This window comes from Falco punctatus, assembly GCF_963210335.1.
Source record: "Falco punctatus genome assembly, chromosome: 2".
NCBI lineage: Eukaryota > Metazoa > Chordata > Aves > Falconiformes > Falconidae > Falco > Falco punctatus.
The window spans coordinates 73,236,803-73,244,217 of record NC_137581.1 but is presented as its reverse complement, the minus strand read 5'-3'; the positions used below and the strand labels follow the sequence as shown (position 1 = coordinate 73,244,217).

The following is a 7,415-nucleotide window of genomic DNA, read 5'->3' as shown; positions in this document are numbered from 1 at the left end:
CTTCAAATGCCCTGGAGTGTTAAAACAAGGGGAGAAACTGCCAAATAAACCTCACTTGTGCTGTGTCACGCTTACCCAGTGTCAACCCCAGCCAGCAACAAAATACCACACAGCCACTTGTTCACCCTGCATCCAACTCCACTGGGACAGGGAGCAGAATTGGAAAAAAAGGTAAAACCCATGGATTGACATAAGAACAGTTTATCAATTGAAATAAAATTTAAAAAATAATATAATCCTAATAAAAGGGAGAGAACAAAAAGAGAGAGAGGGAGAAATAAAGCCCAAGAAAGACAAGTGATACACAACACAAGTGCTTCCCAGCAAATGCCCAGCCAGTCCCTAAGCAGCAATCAGCCACTCCCAGCCAGGTCCCCCCAGTTTATATACTGAGCATGATATTCTATGCCAGGGGTCCTCAAACTATGGCCCGCGGCCAGATACAACCCCCCAGGGTCCTCAATCCAGCCCCCGGTATTTACAGACACCCCCCACCCCTCCCGCTGCCCCCCGCCGGGGGTTGGAGGGGGGGAAACCAAGCAGCCACAGATGACTGCCTGCCACTTCATCCACGCGCCGGTCCCCTGGTTAAAAAGTTTGAGGACCCCTGTTCTATGCTATGAGATACCCTTTTGGCTAGTCCAGGTCATCTGTCCTGGCTGTGCTCCCTCCTGGGTTCTTGTGCACCTCCTCACTGAGCACAGCATGGGAAACCAAAAAGTCTTTGACTTAGAGCAACCACTACTTCGCAGCAACTACAACATCAGTCTGTTATCAATATTATTCTCATACTAAACTAAAAAACACAGCATACCAGCTACTAGGAAGAAAATTAACTCTATCCCAGCTGAAACCAAGACATCCACACAATGAAGCAGAAAAATGTTTTTTTGCTCAGTGAGAACACATGGGTGGAATTAGCCACCTGAAAGACAAGAAGTGCTCTGCCTGCAGAATCAGGGCCCCACTCGTTAGTCATCCAGCTGGTTGCATATGGTTTGGCAGATTAATTGCCAGAGCAACACTTATACATTTGTATCTGCCTTTTTTTCCTGTCCTACCTTAATGATACCAAGGAAACCAAATGCAAAAAACAAAGGTGTTAAATATTACATTATAAGAGAGAGCATAATGCGCCTTGATAAAGCTGACAAGCCAGCCTTATGGGGAAATATTACAAAAATAATTCTCTTGCAAACTTTAGCTATGTTCTTTTGAAACAAGTCTTCAAAAATTGAGGCAAATCTCACCTCAGTTTGACATGTAACAATAATAAAAGACACACATGATACAATATTTCTGTCTGCTAAACAGATCATCCAAGCTACATTAAATTAGGTAATTAACACTCAGTTTGTCAGACATGTTTAGGGGAACAACTTGATTCTTGAAAGTGTCATTACGTGCATAATCTCTTCTGGCCTTTCTTTACTTTCTTGGTGAAGAAGAGCCTGATGTAGTTAAAACTATAGGGTCTCTCAGATACATTTTGAAGGAAAGAGTAAGGCAAACTATACAGCTGTATTTAATGATTGCCTCTACATTGTATCAATGACTGGTCTAACTAGGACAAGGTGAAAACCCGCCTCTAGCTCAGTAGAAGCAGGAAAGCAGAGTGTATGTTTATTATCACCCTGGTGAACAGAAATTCACAAGTAAAATAATCACACATTGTTATAAATAAGGCAACTCAAAATCCACCTGCAAAGAAGAATATCAGTATCTTACAAAAATGCTTTGGCAAAATACACTATAAACCAATGAAACAAATTCTTTGGGAATAGGTATTTCAATCTCCTTTGCATCCTTAGGTATTTTTACTCATACTTCCACTACAGCAAATGGGAAACATTTTGAATATTCTGAAACATTTCAATTTAATAGTTTACAACACATCAGGGAAAAATTCTGTTATTACAGAGCCCTGCAGAAGTGGTAGAAAAACTTACTTAATCCCCAGATTATGTTTTGTTTGCCTCAAGTAACCAGGCTTTTTGAATGGCAAGAAGTTTTCAGCAAAAAGCATTTATCTTAAACAAAAAAAAAATAACATCTTTCTTCCCCATCTTACCTTTCAAATTTACTGGCATTTCTTGGTTTACAGAAGATATCACAGAATATGTCATTCTGTGAAATCATGGATTTATGCAACCCTGATACCAACTGTGTCACAGAGGACTGCATTCTGGAATGTCTTTAGCAAATTAACAAACACCAAGAGTATTTCACAGGAGAGAGAAAAACTAAGAGTTTCATACTCAGATGGTTTCTCTTGCATATTCCTCAAGGTGGTTCACAAAGATATTTTCACAGAAGTCTAACATTAATTCAATTTTCTTGTTAGCACACTTCATCTTCAAACTATGACAGAGAAAGAACAAATTGTTGTCATACTGTATGACAATTTTCACAGTCTAACACACAATCTTTTTTATAAAAGCACATTTTCACAAAGACTGGTGCATTGTTTAAAAGATTTTGGATAGATAAAAGGTCTGTATAGGAACAGTAACCGGCTTTAGAGTATTCCAGATCAACATATTTTATTTAGACCATTCTACGTCTTACCAAGATTTCAAAACCTCCCCTTCATTCACCCATACTCAACACCAAAAATTTAAGACTAAGCCTCAGGAAAAGATCATCCTTTAATTCCCTGAGCTACCTTGGAACATGTTATTTTAACTGCCAGATTCTCAAAAGTTTTCCCTGAACCCTTTAAACACATTGTCCATCTGCATCTCAAATATCCTTGTTCCTGAATGCTGTACCTGCTCTTAGTCCAGTCCACAGATGTTTTTTACCAGATGTTGAAAAAAAGTGTTCTCAATAGGCTGCAGTACAGTTGGTCTCATCTTGCATATTTTTATTTATTTATTTATTTAGTTTACTCAGTTCATTCCATGAGCCTTTCATCTACAAATTGGAGGGGGAAAATGAGTAGTTCACATGAGCATGCTATGCACATTTCCAGTATAGAAGATGATCTACAGAAAAGCTCAAGCCACTCTGAACAAACATGCATCTCTTTTTATTGTAAACATAAACTAAAAACTACCCACAGTTACATTCTTAGGAGTGAACAAAAAACCCAGAGGAACTAAAAAAGTGTGATTGTTTAAGAACAAGTTCTAATGCCCTCTGTATTAACAATTATGGTTTTTATGAAATGCAGAATTCATCATGGAGAAGAAGACAGTGGCTTTTGTCTGGCAAGAAACAGAGGATCATTTTTGAGGAAAAGAATCACATGGAAAACAACAACCACATATTTCAGGTTTTGAATACTTTAAAGACACTAAACCCTGTTGATGATTTTTCTTCTTGTTCTTTGCATATTTGGTCATAAGTTAAATAACAGCATGAACTCTGAGGCAGCCATCATTAGGCTTCAGAGTCAACAAGATATTGAAGTGAAAGGTGTGAATATAGGCCATTCTGAGCTGCTGTCTCCAGTTATTACAGAGGCTAGAGGCAACATGGCATCAATTTGCTGTCAGTCCAAGTAGGGAAGGCTATTTTTGCAATTATATGCTAGAGGCTATTTTTAATGAAGGATTAGAATTTGGAGCACAAGATGACAGCTTCCTAAAACAATAGGGCTTGTTCAGCTGCTGTGAGCCAACATCATTCATCCACTGAGTTGTGGCCCTGATCCGTCAAAGCACTGGATCTTCAAGAAGACTCTTTGCATATTTTTCAGTTTTATTACTTGAGCACCTGGGAGTTTTTTGTCCTGGGCAAGAATGCCACTGCAAAAGGCACTGTATGAACTCCAGCAAAACAGCCCTGTCCCTAGCAGTTTACAGTCTAAGCTTTCTTCAAGTTTAGGGTTCTGTTGGATCGAGGACTTCCTGTACCTCCTAATTCGGTTCTAGCAACGCAGATGTTATGAGACAGTGGGCAAGCATGGTATTTCTCTCTTGCAAACTGCATCAGTTTAAAAAAAAACGGCCAGGGAGAAATTTGAAAATGACGGTAGGAAATCCTTACTTTGGCTAGAATATGAGTAGGAAAATGCAGTTTACTAGCCTGTAATGCTGAATCCAAGCTGGTATTTTCTGCACTTAAGAATAAGAATGTGCTCTGTAATATTCTATTTTAGAAATTGTGCTCTTTTCGAAGGAGTCTGCAGTTTGGCTTCCAAAGCCACCAAGTTCTTTACTATGTAATTAATTTACTCCATTAAAACGTACTGCAAATTCCTTGGCTGAAAGCAACAGTCTTATTGAGAGGATGAGCTGGATTCTCAGCTGCCAACCCTGAAGCTTAGTGAAGTAACAAAATTAAAATGGGCTTAAATTGTCATTTTTGGAAGAGCACTGTTTCCCTTAGTGTTTTGGCTCATCACAACACAGACTGTTGACATACACAAAAATCTAATGCAACATGGTGAGTAAAATTATTTGGCTACTGTCACTCTGCAGAAGTCTGTCACTGTGTTAATACCCAGATTTGATAGATTTTGGAAAAATGTCATTGTATATCCAGTGTTCAAGCTCTTTCTGCTGGGAGTGTAGTGAAAGCTACCGGACCTCTTATGTTACATAGAATACTTTAGCAGGCACTTACCCTGAAGTTTTGTGGTCATAATTTACCATGCAATTACAGAGTATTACAGAAATCTCACAAATTGAACAAACTCCAGTGTGACTGCAGCTCAACAGGAACTCAAAGTGTGTTACAGTGGCAAAAAAGCACAGCCCTTGTATGCTTAGACAGGAGAAGCAGGAAGAAGAGAAGGAGGTGATTTAAGACATTGGTGAGCAGATGTGGTGTTCATTCTCAAGGAAATGGAAAAAATGGAAAATGTGAAGAAAGCATCCCAAAAGCTAGAGAAATGCTTTATCATGAGACTCTTTAAGAGCTCGTATATTTATTTTATTGAAGCAAGACTGAGAGGTTACATGATTTCGGTATGTAAACACCTTCTCACTTAGCAAATACTGTGCAAAATTCTGCAAGAGAGAAGTATAGAAATAACTCAAAGGCTAAGAAGCTGAAGCCAAACAATTCAGATCAGAATAAATGTATCCGGTTTTAATGCCACAGGATGGCGATTAAGTTTGGGAACTCTGTACCACTAGAAATGGTAGGGTTTTTTAATTCTTTGTTTTTTTCCATGGAAGACTGGTCACCTTTCTGAAGATATTATTTCACTGAAGTACAAGTTATTTAGGTTCTATACATATAATTTGGGATATGTAATAATCTGTGATAATACAGAAGGCTCAATGAGATGATCACTTCCTGGCCTCCAACTCTCCATGTTCTAAGAAAAGAACAGATACAATTTCTTACAGCAGGGATTTTCTCTCTGCACTAAACCATTCAAATTTAAAATAAAGTTATTCTCAAGTTCCTGATTCTGACCACTGAGTAAAATGGGAGCCTAGGTTGACTAATTCATGTTTGACTTTGTAATATCAGATTAGAAAATTCTGCCTACTAGTAGACAAACAAGATCACCATCCCACTCTACTCAATATTATATAAACAAGGAATAACAGATAACCACTACTCCCAAAATGCCACATTTCAAATCTGACAAACAAGGGAAAATTCTAGCATTATGACAGCAAATGCTCTGTTAATTTTACAATTATTCTTCATGAGAGGGTAGTGTAGTAGGGACACTACCCTAGGAATACAGCTACCTGCTTTTCCTGTGTCACCTTCAATCTCCAAGGTGTTAGTTGTGGGACTACACATCAACAAAGAGAAAAAAAATTCCTGTGAATAGGTGGAAGACATATCTTTCTCCCAGTGCTACTCGGCATCCCCTGGCCAAAGACATGTAATTCAGCTAATAAATAATTATGGGTTACAAAGGAAAAAATTACAGTACAATAAAGCATAGTTACCACTACAACCTCTACCCAACTGAGGCACTACAATAGTATTAATCCAGAAAAATGTCACTGAATTTCCTGAATTAGTTTCATTGGTTTCACCAGATTTGTGCTCCTGTAACTGGGAGCAGAACTTAGGGTATTCTGTGCAATCATTTGTTTAACATAAGAAATATAATGAGAGATCTGTTTGCTTTCATTTTTTTCATTTAAAAACAAAGCTTTATGAACAAACTGACACTTTGTAAAAGATGGGGTATCCCTAAAGATTTCAGGATGAAGATTACAAAATTAAACAGAAAATGCATAATTTTTTACTTTCTTATACTGCCATATGACATTTACTGGCTGAAAGACAACTTTTTGTCCAGCTGAGCTAAACCAATGGCTGGCAGTATGGAAAATGCACACAGTAGAGAAATTTCTCTAAATACAGTTCTGAAATATTACTTAGAGCACAATTAGAAAAAAAGTAAATACTACCCAATGCAATGAAAATAACCTTTAAGTTGTTCTGAAAGTTCAGAGGACTGGGATGGTAGAAGGTAGCAGATTTTTGGAGGGACATGTCTTGCACTCAGGGTCCTGCTTCCCTCTCATTGAGCACAGGATAGGCAAAGGAATGATGCCCTTGACTGCATGTCCTTACAGGAGTGCTACAACTCCAGTGGCACTCAAATGAATTACCCCATACAGACCTTCCCTAGCTAAGAAAGCTGCATCATAAATGCAGGACTCCGTAATTGTCTCATACTCCCAGGTTTTATTTGGATAATACATGATATAACTGGTTACAGCAAATGAACTCCTAGAAACTATAGTTGTTGCCATCCTTCTATTATTTGCGCTAAATACTTTCTGTGGCTTCCAAGTTACCCAGTACATTTGTCTGGTGTAGAACCTTTTGATTAAATGTACATTTCTAATATGTGTATGTGTGTATAGCATTAACAGAGAGATACACAGAAAATTAAAATGTAGTAAAAGAATTAAAATATATCAAGCTAAATATGAACAAACACACACACACATAAAAAGCAAAAAAAAAGAAGTATGCAGAAAGCAATATTCATTTTAATATGAGAACAACAAAACAGGTTTTCTGCAGAAGCTACGTCTCACATCAGGATGCCAAAGGCTGCCACTGGCAGAGACAATCCCACAGAGCACCTGGGGCACCTGACCACCCCCTAGAAGATGCTGGGTTTACCCCCAGAGGATGTCCAAGGCCCCACATCCTGACTACAGAAAGTACGCTGCCCCACACAGAGCCATGTGCGGGAAATGTTTGAGAGAGAGGCTTTGGCAGAGCTGCATCTGCCCCATCACTCCAGCTGAAGGAGCAGACAGGGTGGTTTGCCCCTCCATAAACATACTGGGTAAACTGCAAACTGGCAAACCTCTGCTGGTTCCAGCTGGTTTTGCCTGAGTTCCACCATTTCCCCATCAGACACCCCTGAGCCTGATATGGCATGCCTCTTTTGGGGGTTTTAAATTACAAACCAAATTACAACAGATGTAAAACCCTTATAGTTTTGTGTCCTTTGAGTGCAAGATTTTAAA

General features: G+C 38.7%; 1 protein-coding gene across 2 annotated transcripts in view; it reads right to left on the bottom strand.

Moving 5' to 3' along the window:
* Positions 1-505: 505 nt before the first annotated feature.
* Positions 506-7,415, bottom strand: part of LOC308058878 (uncharacterized protein) — a 75,757-nt gene continuing 68,847 nt past the window's right edge. For both annotated transcript variants that reach the window (XR_013926009.1, XM_080375375.1), the window contains one exon: positions 506-7,415. This exon is cut by the window's right edge. The gene's annotated coding sequence lies outside the window, so the exon portion shown is untranslated.